Here is a 21,134-nt window from a genome sequence, read left to right as displayed (position 1 = left end):
GACAGATACTGAATGAAACCCACATTCTCACACAGTGACAGAGACTGACAGATACAGAATGAAACCCCCACACTCACACTGTAACAGAGACCGACAGATACAGAATAAAACCCACACACTCACACTGTAACAGAGACTGGCAGATACAGAATGAAACACACACTCTCACACTGTGACAGAGACTGACAGATACAGATTGAAACCCACACTCTCACACTGTAACAGAGACTGACAAATACAGAATGAAACACACACTCTCACACTGTGACAGAGACAGACAGATACTGAATGAAACCCACATTCTCACACAGTGACAGAGACTGACAGATACAGAATGAAACCCCCACACTCACACTGTAACAGAGACCGACAGATACAGAATAAAACCCCCACACTCACACTGTAACAGAGACTGACAGATACAGAATGAAACCTCCACACTCACACTGTAACAGAGACAGACAGATACAGAATGAAACCCACACTCTCACACTGTGACAGAGACTGACAGATACAGAATGAAACCCCCACACTCTCACACTGTGACAGAGACTGACAGATACAGAATGAAACCCACACTCTCACACTGTGACAGAGACTGATAGATACAGAATGAAACCCACACTCTCACATTGTGACAGAGACAGACAGATACAGAATGAACCCCACACTCTCACACTGTAACAGAGACTGACAGATACAGAATGAAACCCACACTCTCACACTGTGACAGAGACTGACAGATACAGAATGAAACCCACACTCTCACACTGTAACAGAGACCGACAGATACAGAATAAAACCCACACTATCACACTGTAACAGAGACTGACAGATACAGAATGAAACACACACTCTCACACTGTGACAGAGACTGACAGATACTGAATGAAACCCACATTCTCACACAGTGACAGAGACTGACAGATACAGAATGAAACCCCACACTCACACTGTAACAGAGACCGACAGATACAGAATGAAACCCCCACACTCTCACACTGTGACAGAGACTGACAGATACAGAATGAAACCCACACTCTCACACTGGGACAGAGACTGACAGATACAGAATGAAACCCACACTCTCACACTGTGACAGAGACTGACAGATACAGAATGAAACCCACACTCTCACACTGTGACAGAGACTGATAGATACAGAATGAAACCCACACTCTCACACTGTGACAGAGAATGACAGATACAGAATGAACACCACACTCTCACACTGTAACAGAGACTGACAGATACAGAATGAAACCCACACTCTCACACTGTGACAGAGACTGACAGATACAGAATGAAACCCACACTCTCACACTGTAACAGAGACCGACAGATACAGAATAAAACCCACACTATCACACTGTAACAGAGACTGACAGATACAGAATGAAACACGCACTCTCACACTGTGACAGAGACTGACAGATACTGAATGAAACCCACATTCTCACACAGTGACAGAGACTGACAGATACAGAATGAAACCCACACACTCACACTGTAACAGAGACCGACAGATACAGAATAAAACCCCCACACTCACACTGTAACAGAGACCGACAGATACGGAATGAAACCCACACTCTCACACACAGACAGATACTGACAGATACAGAATGAAACCCCCACACTCACACTGTAACAAAGACTGACAGATACAGAATGAAACCCACACTCTCACACTGTGACAGAGGCTGACAGATACAGAATGAAACCCACACTCTCACACTGTGACAGAGACTGACAGATACAGAATGAAACCCCCACACTCTCACTCTGTAGCAGAGACTGACAGATACAGAATGAAACCCACAGTCTCACACTGTAACAGAGACTGACAGATACAGAATGAAAGCCACACTCTTACACTGTAGCAGAGACTGACAGATACAGAATGAAACTCACACTGTAACAGAGACTGACAGATACTGAATGAAACCCACATTCTCACACAGTGACAGAGACTGACAGATACAGAATGAAACCCCCACACTCACACTGTAACAGAGACCGACAGATACAGAATAAAACCCCCACACTCACACTGTAACAGAGACTGGCAGATACAGAATGAAACACACACTCTCACACTGTGACAGAGACTGACAGATACAGATTGAAACCCACACTCTCACACTGTAACAGAGACCGACAGATACAGAATAAAACGCACACTATAACACTGTAACAGAGACTGACAAATACAGAATGAAACACACACTCTCACACTGTGACAGAGACAGACAGATACTGAATGAAACCCACATTCTCACACAGTGACAGAGACTGACAGATACAGAATGAAACCCCCACACTCACACTGTAACAGAGACCGACAGATACAGAATAAAACCCCCACACTCACACTGTAACAGAGACTGACAGATACAGAATGAAACCTCCACACTCACACTGTAACAGAGACAGACAGATACAGAATGAAACCCACACTCTCACACTGTGACAGAGACTGACAGATACAGAATGAAACCCCCACACTCTCACACTGTGACAGAGACTGACAGATACAGAATGAAACCCACACTCTCACACTGTGACAGAGACTGATAGATACAGAATGAAACCCACACTCTCACACTGTGACAGAGACAGACAGATACAGAATGAACCCCACACTCTCACACTGTAACAGAGACTGACAGATACAGAATGAAACCCACACTCCCACACTGTGACAGAGACTGACAGATACAGAATGAAACCCACACTCTCACACTGTAACAGAGACCGACAGATACAGAATAAAACCCACACTATCACACTGTAACAGAGACTGACAGATACAGAATGAAACACACACTCTCACACTGTGACAGAGACTGACAGATACTGAATGAAACCCACATTCTCACACAGTGACAGAGACTGACAGATACAGAATGAAACCCCACACTCACACTGTAACAGAGACCGACAGATACAGAATGAAACCCCCACACTCTCACACTGTGACAGAGACTGACAGATACAGAATGAAACCCACACTCTCACACTGTGACAGAGACTGACAGATACAGAATGAAACCCACACTCTCACACTGTGACAGAGACTGACAGATACAGAATGAAACCCACACTCTCACACTGTGACAGAGACTGATAGATACAGAATGAAACACACACTCTCACACTGTGACAGAGACTGACAGATACAGAATGAACACCACACTCTCACACTGTAACAGAGACTGACAGATACAGAATGAAACCCACACTCTCACACTGTGACAGAGACTGACAGATACAGAATGAAACCCACACTCTCACACTGTAACAGAGACTGACAGATACTGAATGAAACCCACATTCTCACACTGTAACAGAGACTGACAGATACAGAATGAAACACGCACTCTCACACTGTAACAGAGACTGACAGATACTGAATGAAACCCACATTCTCACACAGTGACAGAGACTGACAGATACAGAATGAAACCCACACACTCACACTGTAACAGAGACCGACAGATACAGAATAAAACCCCCACACTCACACTGTAACAGAGACTGACAGATACAGAATGAAACCCACACTCTCACACTGTGAAAGAGACTGACTGATACAGAATGAAAACCACACTCTCACTCTGTGACAGAGACTGACAGATACAGAATGAAACCCACACTCTCACACTGTGTCAGAGACTGACAGATAAGAATGAAGCCCCCACACTCACACTGTAACAGAGACCGACAGATACAGAATAAAACCCACAATATCACACTGTAACAGAGACTGACAGATACAGAATGAAACACACACTATCACACTGTGACAGAGACTGACAGATACAGAATGAAACCCACATTCTCACACTGTGATAGAGACTGACAGATACAGAATGAAACCCCCACACTCACACTGTAACAGAGACCGACAGATACAGAAAGATACCCACACTATCACACTGTAACAGAGACCGACAGATACAGAATAAAACCCCCACACTCAAACTGTAACAGAGACCGACAGATACAGAATGAAACCCTCACACTCACACTGTAACAGAGACTGACAGATACAGAATGAAACCCACACTCTCACTCTGTAGCAGAGACTGACAGATACTGAATGAAACCAACATTCTCACACTGTGACAGAGACTGACAGATACAGAATGAAACCCCCACACTGACACTGTAACAGAGACCGACAGATACAGAATGAAACCCTCACTCTTACACTGTAACAGAGACTGATAGATACAGAATGAAACCCACACTCTCACACTGTAGCAGAGACTGACAGATACAGAATGAAACCCACAGTCTCACACTGTGACAGAGACTGACAGATACAGAATGAAACCCACACTCTCACAGTGTGACAGAGACTGACTGATACAGAATGAAACCCACACTCTCACAGTGTGACAGAGACTGACAGATACAGAATGAAACCCACAGTCTCACACTGTAACAGAGACTGACAGATACAGAATGAAAGCCACACTCTTACACTGTAGCAGAGACTGACAGATTCAGAATGAAACCCACATTCTCACACTGTAACAGAGACTGACAGATACAGAATAAAACCCACACTATCACACTGTAACAGAGACCGACACATACAGCATGAAACCTACACACTCACACTGTGACAGAGACTGACAGATACTGAATGAAACCCACATTCTCACACTGTGACAGAGACTGACAGATACAGAATGAAACCCCCACACTCACACTGTGATAGAGAATGACAGATACAGAATGAAACCCCCACACTCACACGGTAACAGAGACCGACAGATACAGAATGAAACCCCCACAATCACACTGTAACAGAGACCGACAGATACAGAATAAAACCCCCACACTCACACTGTAACAGAGACCGACAGATACAGAATGAAACCCTCACTCTCACACTGTGACAGAGACTGACAGATACAGAATGAAACCCACACTCTCACACTGTAGCAGAGACTGACAGATACAGAATGAAACCCACAGTCTCACACTGTGACAGAGACTGACAGATACAGAATGAAACCCACACTCTCACACTGTGACAGAGGCTGACAAATACAGAATGAAACCCACACTCTCACACTGTGACAGAGACTGACAGATACAGAATGAAACCCCCACACTCTCACACTGTGACAGAGACTGACAGATACAGAATGAAACCCACACTCTCACACTGTGACAGAGACTGACAGATACAGAATGAAACCCCCACACTCACCCTGTAACAGAGACCGACAGATACAGAATGAAACCCACACTCTCACACTGTGACAGAGACCGACAGATACGGAATGAAACCCACACTCTCACACACAGACAGATACTGACAGACACAGAATGAAACCCCCACACTCACACTGTAACAAAGACTGACAGATACAGAATGAAACCCACACTCTCACACTGTGACTGAGGCTGACAGATACAGAATGAAACCCACACTCTCACACTGTGACAGAGACTGACAGATACAGAATGAAACCCCCACACTCTCACTCTGTAGCAGAGACTGACAGATACAGAATGAAACCCACAGTCTCACACTGTAACAGAGACTGACAGATACAGAATGAAAGCCACACTCTTACACTGTAGCAGAGACTGACAGATACAGAATGAAACTCACACTGTAACAGAGACTGACAGATACTGAATGAAACCCACATTCTCACACAGTGACAGAGACTGGCAGATACAGAATGAAACCCCCACACTCACACTGTAACAGAGACCGACAGATACAGAATAAAACCCCCACACTCACACTGTAACAGAGACTGGCAGATACAGAATGAAACACACACTCTCACACTGTGACAGAGACTGACAGATACAGATTGAAACCCACACTCTCACACTGTAACAGAGACCGACAGATACAGAATAAAACGCACACTATCACACTGTAACAGAGACTGACAGATACAGAATGAAACACACACTCTCACACTGTGACAGAGACAGACAGATACTGAATGAAACCCACATTCTCACACAGTGACAGAGACTGACAGATACAGAATGAAACCCCCACACTCACACTGTAACAGAGACCGACAGATACAGAATAAAACCCCCACACTCACACTGTAACAGAGACTGACAGATACAGAATGAAACCTCCACACTCACACTGTAACAGAGACAGACAGATACAGAATGAAACCCACACTCTCACACTGTGACAGAGACTGACAGATACAGAATGAAACCCCCACACTCTCACACTGTGACAGAGACTGACAGATACAGAATGAAACCCACACTCTCACACTGTGACAGAGACTGATAGATACAGAATGAAACCCACACTCTCACACTGTGACAGAGACAGACAGATACAGAATGAACCCCACACTCTCACACTGTAACAGAGACTGACAGATACAGAATGAAACCCACACTCTCACACTGTGACAGAGACTGACAGATACAGAATGAAACCCACACTCTCACACTGTAACAGAGACCGACAGATACAGAATAAAACCCACACTATCACACTGTAACAGAGACTGACAGATACAGAATGAAACACACACTCTCACTCTGTAGCAGAGACTGACAGATACAGAATGAAACCCACAGTCTCACACTGTAACAGAGACTGACAGATACAGAATGAAAGCCACACTCTTACACTGTAGCAGAGACTGACAGATACAGAATGAAACTCACACTGTAACAGAGACTGACAGATACTGAATGAAACCCACATTCTCACACAGTGACAGAGACTGACAGATACAGAATGAAACCCCCACACTCACACTGTAACAGAGACCGACAGATACAGAATAAAACCCCCACACTCACACTGTAACAGAGACTGGCAGATACAGAATGAAACACACACTCTCACACTGTGACAGAGACTGACAGATACAGATTGAAACCCACACTCTCACACTGTAACAGAGACCGACAGATACAGAATAAAACGCACACTATCACACTGTAACAGAGACTGACAGATACAGAATGAAACACACACTCTCACACTGTGACAGAGACAGACAGATACTGAATGAAACCCACATTCTCACACAGTGACAGAGACTGACAGATACAGAATGAAACCCCCACACTCACACTGTAACAGAGACCGACAGATACAGAATAAAACCCCCACACTCACACTGTAACAGAGACTGACAGATACAGAATGAAACCTCCACACTCACACTGTAACAGAGACAGACAGATACAGAATGAAACCCACACTCTCACACTGTGACAGAGACTGACAGATACAGAATGAAACCCCCACACTCTCACACTGTGACAGAGACTGACAGATACAGAATGAAACCCACACTCTCACACTGTGACAGAGACTGATAGATACAGAATGAAACCCACACTCTCACACTGTGACAGAGACAGACAGATACAGAATGAACCCCACACTCTCACACTGTAACAGAGACTGACAGATACAGAATGAAACCCACACTCTCACACTGTGACAGAGACTGACAGATACAGAATGAAACCCACACTCTCACACTGTAACAGAGACCGACAGATACAGAATAAAACCCACACTATCACACTGTAACAGAGACTGACAGATACAGAATGAAACACACACTCTCACACTGTGACAGAGACTGACAGATACTGAATGAAACCCTCATTCTCACACAGTGACAGAGACTGACAGATACAGAATGAAACCCCACACTCACACTGTAACAGAGACCGACAGATACAGAATGAAACCCCCACACTCTCACACTGTGACAGAGACTGACAGATACAGAATGAAACCCACACTCTCACACTGTGAATGAGACTGACAGATACAGAATGAAACCCACACTCTCACACTGTGACAGAGACTGATAGATACAGAATGAAACCCACACTCTCACACTGTGACAGAGACTGACAGATACAGAATGAACACCACACTCTCACACTGTAACAGAGACTGACAGATACAGAATGAAACCCACACTCTCACACTGTGACAGAGACTGACAGATACAGAATGAAACCCACACTCTCACACTGTAACAGAGACCGACAGATACAGAATAAAACCCACACTATCACACTGTAACAGAGACTGACAGATACAGAATGAAACACGCACTCTCACACTGTGACAGAGACTGACAGATACTGAATGAAACCCACATTCTCACACAGTGACAGAGACTGACAGATACAGAATGAAACCCACACACTCACACTGTAACAGAGACCGACAGATACAGAATAAAACCCCCACACTCACACTGTAACAGAGACTGACAGATACAGAATGAAACCCACACTCTCACACTGTGACAGAGACTGACAGATACTGAATGAAATCCACATTCTCACACTGTAACAGAGACTGACAGATACAGAATGAAACACGCACTCTCACACTGTAACAGAGACTGACAGATACTGAATGAAACCCACATTCTCACACAGTGACAGAGACTGACAGATACAGAATGAAACCCACACACTCACACTGTAACAGAGACCGACAGATACAGAATAAAACCCCCACACTCACACTGTAACAGAGACTGACAGATACAGAATGAAACCCACACTCTCACACTGTGACAGAGACTGACTGATACAGAATGAAAACCACACTCTCACTCTGTGACAGAGACTGACAGATACAGAATGAAACCCACACTCTCACACTGTGTCAGAGACTGACAGATAAGAATGAAGCCCCCACACTCACACTGTAACAGAGACCGACAGATACAGAATAAAACCCACAATATCACACTGTAACAGAGACTGACAGATACAGAATGAAACACACACTATCACACTGTGACAGAGACTGACAGATACAGAATGAAACCCACATTCTCACACTGTGATAGAGACTGACAGATACAGAATGAAACCCCCACACTCACACTGTAACAGAGACCGACAGATACAGAAAGATACCCACACTATCACACTGTAACAGAGACCGACAGATACAGAATAAAACCCCCACACTCAAACTGTAACAGAGACCGACAGATACAGAATGATACCCTCACACTCACACTGTAACAGAGACTGACAGATACAGAATGAAACCCACACTCTCACTCTGTAGCAGAGACTGACAGATACTGAATGAAACCAACATTCTCACACTGTGACAGAGACTGACAGATACAGAATGAAACCCCCACACTGACACTGTAACAGAGACCGACAGATACAGAATAAAACCCCCACACTCACACTGTAACAGAGACTGACAGATACAGAATGAAACCCCCACACTCACCCTGTAACAGAGACCGACAGATACAGAATGAAACCCACACTCTCACACTGTGACAGAGACCGACAGATACAGAATGAAACCCACACTCTCACACACAGACAGATACTGACAGACACAGAATGAAACCCCCACACTCATACTGTAACAAAGACTGGCAGATACTGAATGAAACCCACACTCTCACACTGTGACAGAGGCTGACAGATACAGAATGAAACCCACACTCTCACACTGTGACAGAGACTGACAGATACAGAATAAAACCCCCACACTCTCACACTGTGACAGAGACTGACAGATACAGAATGAAACCCACACTCTCACACTGTGACAGAGACTGACAGATACAGAATGAAACCCACAATCTCACACTGTGACAGAGACTGACAGATACTGAATGAAACCCACATTCTCACACAGTGACAGAGACTGACAGATACAGAATGAAACCCACACACTCACACTGTAACAGAGACCGACAGATACAGAATAAAACCCCCACACTCACACTGTAACAGAGACTGACAGATACAGAATGAAACCCCCACACTCACCCTGTAACAGAGACCGACAGATACAGAATGAAACCCACACTCTCACACTGTGACAGAGACCGACAGATACGGAATAAAACCCACACTCTCACACACAGACAGATACTGACAGATACAGAATGAAACCCCCACACTCACACTGTAACAAAGACTGACAGATACAGAATGAAACCCACACTCTCACACTGTGACAGAGGCTGACAGATACAGAATGAAACCCACACTCTCACACTGTGACAGAGACTGACAGATACAGAATGAAACCCCCACACTCTCACTCTGTAGCAGAGACTGACAGATACAGAATGAAACCGACAGTCTCACACTGTAACAGAGACTGACAGATACAGAATGAAAGCCACACTCTTACACTGTAGCAGAGACTGACAGATACAGAATGAAACTCACACTGTAACAGAGACTGACAGATACTGAATGAAACCCACATTCTCACACTGTGACAGAGACTGACAGATACAGAATGAAACCCACACTGTAACAGAGACTGACAGATACAGAATGAAACCCACACTCTCACACTGTGACAGAGACTGACAGATACAGAATGAAACCCACACTCTCACACTGTAACAGAGACCGACAGATACAGAATAAAACCCACACTATCACACTGTAACAGAGACTGACAGATACAGAATGAAACACACACTCTCACACTGTGACAGAGACTGACAGATACTGAATGAAACCCTCATTCTCACACAGTGACAGAGACTGACAGATACAGAATGAAACCCCACACTCACACTGTAACAGAGACCGACAGATACAGAATGAAACCCCCACACTCTCACACTGTGACAGAGACTGACAGATACAGAATGAAACCCACACTCTCACACTGTGAATGAGACTGACAGATACAGAATGAAACCCACACTCTCACACTGTGACAGAGACTGATAGATACAGAATGAAACCCACACTCTCACACTGTGACAGAGACTGACAGATACAGAATGAACACCACACTCTCACACTGTAACAGAGACTGACAGATACAGAATGAAACCCACACTCTCACACTGTGACAGAGACTGACAGATACAGAATGAAACCCACACTCTCACACTGTAACAGAGACCGACAGATACAGAATAAAACCCACACTATCACACTGTAACAGAGACTGACAGATACAGAATGAAACACGCACTCTCACACTGTGACAGAGACTGACAGATACTGAATGAAACCCACATTCTCACACAGTGACAGAGACTGACAGATACAGAATGAAACCCACACACTCACACTGTAACAGAGACCGACAGATACAGAATAAAACCCCCACACTCACACTGTAACAGAGACTGACAGATACAGAATGAAACCCACACTCTCACACTGTGACAGAGACTGACAGATACTGAATGAAATCCACATTCTCACACTGTAACAGAGACTGACAGATACAGAATGAAACACGCACTCTCACACTGTAACAGAGACTGACAGATACTGAATGAAACCCACATTCTCACACAGTGACAGAGACTGACAGATACAGAATGAAACCCACACACTCACACTGTAACAGAGACCGACAGATACAGAATAAAACCCCCACACTCACACTGTAACAGAGACTGACAGATACAGAATGAAACCCACACTCTCACACTGTGACAGAGACTGACTGATACAGAATGAAAACCACACTCTCACTCTGTGACAGAGACTGACAGATACAGAATGAAACCCACACTCTCACACTGTGTCAGAGACTGACAGATAAGAATGAAGCCCCCACACTCACACTGTAACAGAGACCGACAGATACAGAATAAAACCCACAATATCACACTGTAACAGAGACTGACAGATACAGAATGAAACACACACTATCACACTGTGACAGAGACTGACAGATACAGAATGAAACCCACATTCTCACACTGTGATAGAGACTGACAGATACAGAATGAAACCCCCACACTCACACTGTAACAGAGACCGACAGATACAGAAAGATACCCACACTATCACACTGTAACAGAGACCGACAGATACAGAATAAAACCCCCACACTCAAACTGTAACAGAGACCGACAGATACAGAATGATACCCTCACACTCACACTGTAACAGAGACTGACAGATACAGAATGAAACCCACACTCTCACTCTGTAGCAGAGACTGACAGATACTGAATGAAACCAACATTCTCACACTGTGACAGAGACTGACAGATACAGAATGAAACCCCCACACTGACACTGTAACAGAGACCGACAGATACAGAATAAAACCCCCACACTCACACTGTAACAGAGACTGACAGATACAGAATGAAACCCCCACACTCACCCTGTAACAGAGACCGACAGATACAGAATGAAACCCACACTCTCACACTGTGACAGAGACCGACAGATACAGAATGAAACCCACACTCTCACACACAGACAGATACTGACAGACACAGAATGAAACCCCCACACTCATACTGTAACAAAGACTGGCAGATACTGAATGAAACCCACACTCTCACACTGTGACAGAGGCTGACAGATACAGAATGAAACCCACACTCTCACACTGTGACAGAGACTGACAGATACAGAATAAAACCCCCACACTCTCACACTGTGACAGAGACTGACAGATACAGAATGAAACCCACACTCTCACACTGTGACAGAGACTGACAGATACAGAATGAAACCCACAATCTCACACTGTGACAGAGACTGACAGATACTGAATGAAACCCACATTCTCACACAGTGACAGAGACTGACAGATACAGAATGAAACCCACACACTCACACTGTAACAGAGACCGACAGATACAGAATAAAACCCCCACACTCACACTGTAACAGAGACTGACAGATACAGAATGAAACCCCCACACTCACCCTGTAACAGAGACCGACAGATACAGAATGAAACCCACACTCTCACACTGTGACAGAGACCGACAGATACGGAATAAAACCCACACTCTCACACACAGACAGATACTGACAGATACAGAATGAAACCCCCACACTCACACTGTAACAAAGACTGACAGATACAGAATGAAACCCACACTCTCACACTGTGACAGAGGCTGACAGATACAGAATGAAACCCACACTCTCACACTGTGACAGAGACTGACAGATACAGAATGAAACCCCCACACTCTCACTCTGTAGCAGAGACTGACAGATACAGAATGAAACCGACAGTCTCACACTGTAACAGAGACTGACAGATACAGAATGAAAGCCACACTCTTACACTGTAGCAGAGACTGACAGATACAGAATGAAACTCACACTGTAACAGAGACTGACAGATACTGAATGAAACCCACATTCTCACACAGTGACAGAGACTGACAGATACAGAATGAAACCCCCACACTCACACTGTAACAGAGACCGACAGATACAGAATAAAACCCACACACTCACACTGTAACAGAGACTGGCAGATACAGAATGAAACACACACTCTCACACTGTGACAGAGACTGACAGATACAGATTGAAACCCACACTCTCACACTGTAACAGAGACCGACAGATACAGAATAAAACGCACACTATAACACTGTAACAGAGACTGACAAATACAGAATGAAACACACACTCTCACACTGTGACAGAGACAGACAGATACTGAATGAAACCCACATTCTCACACAGTGACAGAGACTGACAGATACAGAATGAAACCCCCACACTCACACTGTAACAGAGACCGACAGATACAGAATAAAACCCCCACACTCACACTGTAACAGAGACTGACAGATACAGAATGAAACCTCCACACTCACACTGTAACAGAGACAGACAGATACAGAATGAAACCCACACTCTCACACTGTGACAGAGACTGACAGATACAGAATGAAACCCCCACACTCTCACACTGTGACAGAGACTGACAGATACAGAATGAAACCCACACTCTCACACTGTGACAGAGACTGATAGATACAGAATGAAACCCACACTCTCACACTGTGACAGAGACAGACAGATACAGAATGAACCCCACACTCTCACACTGTAACAGAGACTGACAGATACAGAATGAAACCCACACTCTCACACTGTGACAGAGACTGACAGATACAGAATGAAACCCACACTCTCACACTGTAACAGAGACCGACAGATACAGAATAAAACCCACACTATCACACTGTAACAGAGACTGACAGATACAGAATGAAACACACACTCTCACACTGTGACAGAGACTGACAGATACTGAATGAAACCCACATTCTCACACAGTGACAGAGACTGACAGATACAGAATGAAACCCCACACTCACACTGTAACAGAGACCGACAGATACAGAATGAAACCCCCACACTCTCACACTGTGACAGAGACTGACAGATACAGAATGAAACCCACACTCTCACACTGGGACAGAGACTGACAGATACAGAATGAAACCCACACTCTCACACTGTGACAGAGACTGACAGATACAGAATGAAACCCACACTCTCACACAGTGACAGAGACTGATAGATACAGAATGAAACCCACACTCTCACACTGTGACAGAGACTGACAGATACAGAATGAACACCACACTCTCACACTGTAACAGAGACTGTCAGATACAGAATGAAACCCACACTCTCACACTGTGACAGAGACTGACAGATACAGAATGAAACCCACTCTCTCACACTGTAACAGAGACCGACAGATACAGAATAAAACCCACACTATCACACTGTAACAGAGACTGACAGATACAGAATGAAACACGCACTCTCACACTGTGACAGAGACTGACAGATACTGAATGAAACCCACATTCTCACACAGTGACAGAGACTGACAGATACAGAATGAAACCCACACACTCACACTGTAACAGAGACCGACAGATACAGAATAAAACCCCCACACTCACACTGTAACAGAGACCGACAGATACGGAATGAAACCCACACTCTCACACACAGACAGATACTGACAGATACAGAATGAAACCCCCACACTCACACTGTAACAAAGACTGACAGATACAGAATGAAACCCACACTCTCACACTGTGACAGAGGCTGACAGATACAGAATGAAACCCACACTCTCACACTGTGACAGAGACTGACAGATACAGAATGAAACCCCCACACTCTCACTCTGTAGCAGAGACTGACAGATACAGAATGAAACCCACAGTCTCACACTGTAACAGAGACTGACAGATACAGAATGAAAGCCACACTCTTACACTGTAGCAGAGACTGACAGATACAGAATGAAACTCACACTGTAACAGAGACTGACAGATACTGAATGAAACCCACATTCTCACACAGTGACAGAGACTGACAGATACAGAATGAAACCCCCACACTCACACTGTAACAGAGACCGACAGATACAGAATAAAACCCCCACACTCACACTGTAACAGAGACTGGCAGATACAGAATGAAACACACACTCTCACACTGTGACAGAGACTGACAGATACAGATTGAAACCCACACTCTCACACTGTAACAGAGACCGACAGATACAGAATAAAACGCACACTATAACACTGTAACAGAGACTGACAAATACAGAATGAAACACACACTCTCACACTGTGACAGAGACAGACAGATACTGAATGAAACCCACATTCTCACACAGTGACAGAGACTGACAGATACAGAATGAAACCCCCACACTCACACTGTAACAGAGACCGACAGATACAGAATAAAACCCCCACACTCACACTGTAACAGAGACTGACAGATACAGAATGAAACCTCCACACTCACACTGTAACAGAGACAGACAGATACAGAATGAAACCCACACTCTCACACTGTGACAGAGACTGACAGATACAGAATGAAACCCCCACACTCTCACACTGTGACAGAGACTGACAGATACAGAATGAAACCCACACTCTCACACTGTGACAGAGACTGATAGATACAGAATGAAACCCACACTCTCACACTGTGACAGAGACAGACAGATACAGAATGAACCCCACACTCTCACACTGTAACAGAGACTGACAGATACAGAATGAAACCCACACTCTCACACTGTGACAGAGACTGACAGATACAGAATGAAACCCACACTCTCACACTGTAACAGAGACCGACAGATACAGAATAAAACCCACACTATCACACTGTAACAGAGACTGACAGATACAGAATGAAACACACACTCTCACACTGTGACAGAGACTGACAGATACTGAATGAAACCCACATTCTCACACAGTGACAGAGACTGACAGATACAGAATGAAACCCCACACTCACACTGTAACAGAGACCGACAGATACAGAATGAAACCCCCACACTCTCACACTGTGACAGAGACTGACAGATACAGAATGAAACCCACACTCTCACACTGTGACAGAGCCTGACAGATACAGAATGAAACCCACACTCTCACACTGTGACAGAGACTGACAGATACAGAATGAAACCCACACTCTCACACTGTGACAGAGACTGATAGATACAGAATGAAACACACACTCTCACACTGTGACAGAGACTGACAGATACAGAATGAACACCACACTCTCACACTGTAACAGAGACTGACAGATACAGAATGAAACCCACACTCTCACACTGTCACAGAGACTGACAGATACAGAATGAAACCCACACTCTCACACTGTAACAGAGACTGACAGATACTGAATGAAACCCACATTCTCACACTGTAACAGAGACTGACAGATACAGAATGAAACACGCACTCTCACACTGTAACAGAGACTGACAGATACTGAATGAAACCCACATTCTCACACAGTGACAGAGACTGACAGATACAGAATGAAACCCACACACTCACACTGTAACAGAGACCGACAGATACAGAATAAAACCCCCACACTCACACTGTAACAGAGACTGACAGATACAGAATGAAACCCACACTCTCACACTGTGACAGAGACTGACTGATACAGAATGAAAACCACACTCTCACTCTGTGACAGAGACTGACAGATACAGAATGAAACCCACACTCTCACACTGTGTCAGAGACTGACAGATAAGAATGAAGCCCCCACACTCACACTGTAACAGAGACCGACAGATACAGAATAAAACCCACAATATCACACTGTAACAGAGACTGACAGATACAGAATGAAACACACACTATCACACTGTGACAGAGACTGACAGATACAGAATGAAACCCACATTCTCACACTGTGATAGAGACTGACAGATACAGAATGAAACCCCCACACTCACACTGTAACAGAGACCGACAGATACAGAAAGATACCCACACTATCACACTGTAACAGAGACCGACAGATACAGAATAAAACCCCCACACTCAAACTGTAACAGAGACCGACAGATACAGAATGAAACCCTCACACTCACACTGTAACAGAGACTGACAGATACAGAATGAAACCCACACTCTCACTCTGTAGCAGAGACTGACAGATACTGAATGAAACCAACATTCTCACACTGTGACAGAGACTGACAGATACAGAATGAAACCCCCACACTGACACTGTAACAGAGACCGACAGATACAGAATGAAACCCTCACTCTTACACTGTAACAGAGACTGATAGATACAGAATGAAACCCACACTCTCACACTGTAGCAGAGACTGACAGATACAGAATGAAACCCACAGTCTCACACTGTGACAGAGACTGACAGATACAGAATGAAACCCACACTCTCACAGTGTGACAGAGACTGACTGATACAGAATGAAACACACACTCTCACTCTGTGACAGAGACTGACAGATACAGAATGAAACCCCCACACTCACACTGTAGCAGAGACTGACAGATACAGAATGAAACCCACAGTCTCACACTGTAACAGAGACTGACAGATACAGAATGAAAGCCACACTCTTACACTGTAGCAGAGACTGACAGATTCAGAATGAAACCCACATTCTCACACTGTAACAGAGACTGACAGATACAGAATAAAACCCACACTATCACACTGTAACAGAGACCGACACATACAGCATGAAACCTACACACTCACACTGTGACAGAGACTGACAGATACTGAATGAAACCCACATTCTCACACTGTGACAGAGACTGACAGATACAGAATGAAACCCCCACACTCACACTGTGATAGAGAATGACAGATACAGAATGAAACCCCCACACTCACACGGTAACAGAGACCGACAGATACAGAATGAAACCCCCACAATCACACTGTAACAGAGACCGACAGATACAGAATAAAACCCCCACACTCACACTGTAACAGAGACCGACAGATACAGAATGAAACCCTCACTCTCACACTGTGACAGAGACTGACAGATACAGAATGAAACCCACACTCTCACACTGTAGCAGAGACTGACAGATACAGAATGAAACCCACAGTCTCACACTGTGACAGAGACTGACAGATACAGAATGAAACCCACACTCTCACACTGTGACAGAGGCTGACAAATACAGAATGAAACCCACACTCTCACACTGTGACAGAGACTGACAGATACAGAATGAAACCCCCACACTCTCACACTGTGACAGAGACTGACAGATACAGAATGAAACCCACACTCTCACACTGTGACAGAGACTGACAGATACAGAATGAAACCCCCACACTCACCCTGTAACAGAGACCGACAGATACAGAATGAAACCCACACTCTCACACTGTGACAGAGACCGACAGATACGGAATGAAACCCACACTCTCACACACAGACAGATACTGACAGATACAGAATGAAACCCCCACACTCACACTGTAACAAAGACTGACAGATACAGAATGAAACCCACACTCTCACACTGTGACAGAGGCTGACAGATACAGAATGAAACCCACACTCTCACACTGTGACAGAGACTGACAGATACAGAATGAAACCCCCACACTCTCACTCTGTAGCAGAGACTGACAGATACAGAATGAAACCCACAGTCTCACACTGTAACAGAGACTGACAGATACAGAATGAAAGCCACACTCTTACACTGTAGCAGAGACTGACAGATACAGAATGAAACTCACACTGTAACAGAGACTGACAGATACTGAATGAAACCCACATTCTCACACAGTGACAGAGACTGACAGATACAGAATGAAACCCCCACACTCACACTGTAACAGAGACCGACAGATACAGAATAAAACCCCCACACTCACACTGTAACAGAGACTGGCAGATACAGAATGAAACACACACTCTCACACTGTGACAGAGACTGACAGATACAGATTGAAACCCACACTCTCACACTGTAACAGAGACCGACAGATACAGAATAAAACGCACACTATCACACTGTAACAGACACTGACAGATACAGAATGAAACACACACTCTCACACTGTGACAGAGACAGACAGATACTGAATGAAACCCACATTCTCACACAGTGACAGAGACTGACAGATACAGAATGAAACCCCCACACTCACACTGTAACAGAGACCGACAGATACAGAATAAAACCCCCACACTCACACTGTAACAGAGACTGACAGATACAGAATGAAACCTCCACACTCACACTGTAACAGAGACAGACAGATACAGAATGAAACCCACACTCTCACACTGTGACAGAGACTGACAGATACAAATGAAACCCCCACACTCTCACACTGTGACAGAGACTGACAGATACAGAATGAAACCCACACTCTCACACTGTGACAGAGACTGATAGATACAGAATGAAACCCACACTCTCACACTGTGACAGAGACAGACAGATACAGAATGAACCCCACACTCTCACACTGTAACAGAGACTGACAGATACAGAATGAAACCCACACTCTCACACTGTGACAGAGACTGACAGATACAGAATGAAACCCACACTCTCACACTGTAACAGAGACCGACAGATACAGAATAAAACCCACACTATCACACTGTGACAGAGACTGACAGATACTGAATGAAACCCTCATTCTCACACAGTGACAGAGACTGACAGATACAGAATGAAACCCCACACTCACACTGTAACAGAGACCGACAGATACAGAATGAAACCCCCACACTCTCACACTGTGACAGAGACTGACAGATACAGAATGAAACCCACACTCTCACACTGTGAATGAGACTGACAGATACAGAATGAAACCCACACTCTCACACTGTGACAGAGACTGATAGATACAGAATGAAACCCACACTCTCACACTGTGACAGAGACTGACAGATACAGAATGAACACCACACTCTCACACTGTAACAGAGAATGACAGATACAGAATGAAACCCACACTCTCACACTGTGACAGAGACTGACAGATACAGAATGAAACCCACACTCTCACACTGTAACAGAGACCGACAGATACAGAATAAAACCCACACTATCACACTGTAACAGAGACTGACAGATACAGAATGAAACACGCACTCTCACACTGTGACAGAGACTGACAGATACTGAATGAAACCCACATTCTCACACAGTGACAGAGACTGACAGATACAGAATGAAACCCACACACTCACACTGTAACAGAGACCGACAGATACAGAATAAAACCCCCACACTCACACTGTAACAGAGACTGACAGATACAGAATGAAACCCACACTCTCACACTGTGCCAGAGACTGACAGATACTGAATGAAACCCACATTCTCACACTGTAACAGAGACTGACAGATACAGAATGAAACACGCACTCTCACACTGTAACAGAGACTGACAGATACTGAATGAAACCCACATTCTCACACAGTGACAGAGACTGACAGATACAGAATGAAACCCCCACACTGACACTGTAACAGAGACTGACAGATACAGAATGAAACCCACACTCTCACTCTGTAGCAGAGACTGACAGATACTGAATGAAACCAACATTCTCACACTGTGACAGAGACTGACAGATACAGAATGAAACCCCCACACTGACACTGTAACAGAGACCGACAGATACAGAATGAAACCCTCACTCTTACACTGTAACAGAGACTGATAGATACAGAATGAAACCCACACTCTCACACTGTAGCAGAGACTGACAGATACAGAATGAAACCCACACTCTCACAGTGTGACAGAGACTGACTGATACAGAATGAAACACACACTCTCACTCTGTGACAGAGACTGACAGATACAGAATGAAACCCCCACACTCACACTGTAGCAGAGACTGACAGATACAGAATGAAACCCACAGTCTCACACTGTAACAGAGACTGACAGATACAGAATGAAAGCCACACTCTTACACTGTAGCAGAGACTGACAGATTCAGAATGAAACCCACATTCTCACACTGTAACAGAGACTGA

The sequence above is a fragment of the Hemitrygon akajei genome, unplaced genomic scaffold (genome assembly GCF_048418815.1).
Source record: "Hemitrygon akajei unplaced genomic scaffold, sHemAka1.3 Scf000080, whole genome shotgun sequence".
Taxonomy (NCBI): Eukaryota; Metazoa; Chordata; class Chondrichthyes; order Myliobatiformes; family Dasyatidae; genus Hemitrygon; species Hemitrygon akajei.
Note: the sequence above shows the minus strand (reverse complement) of the source record.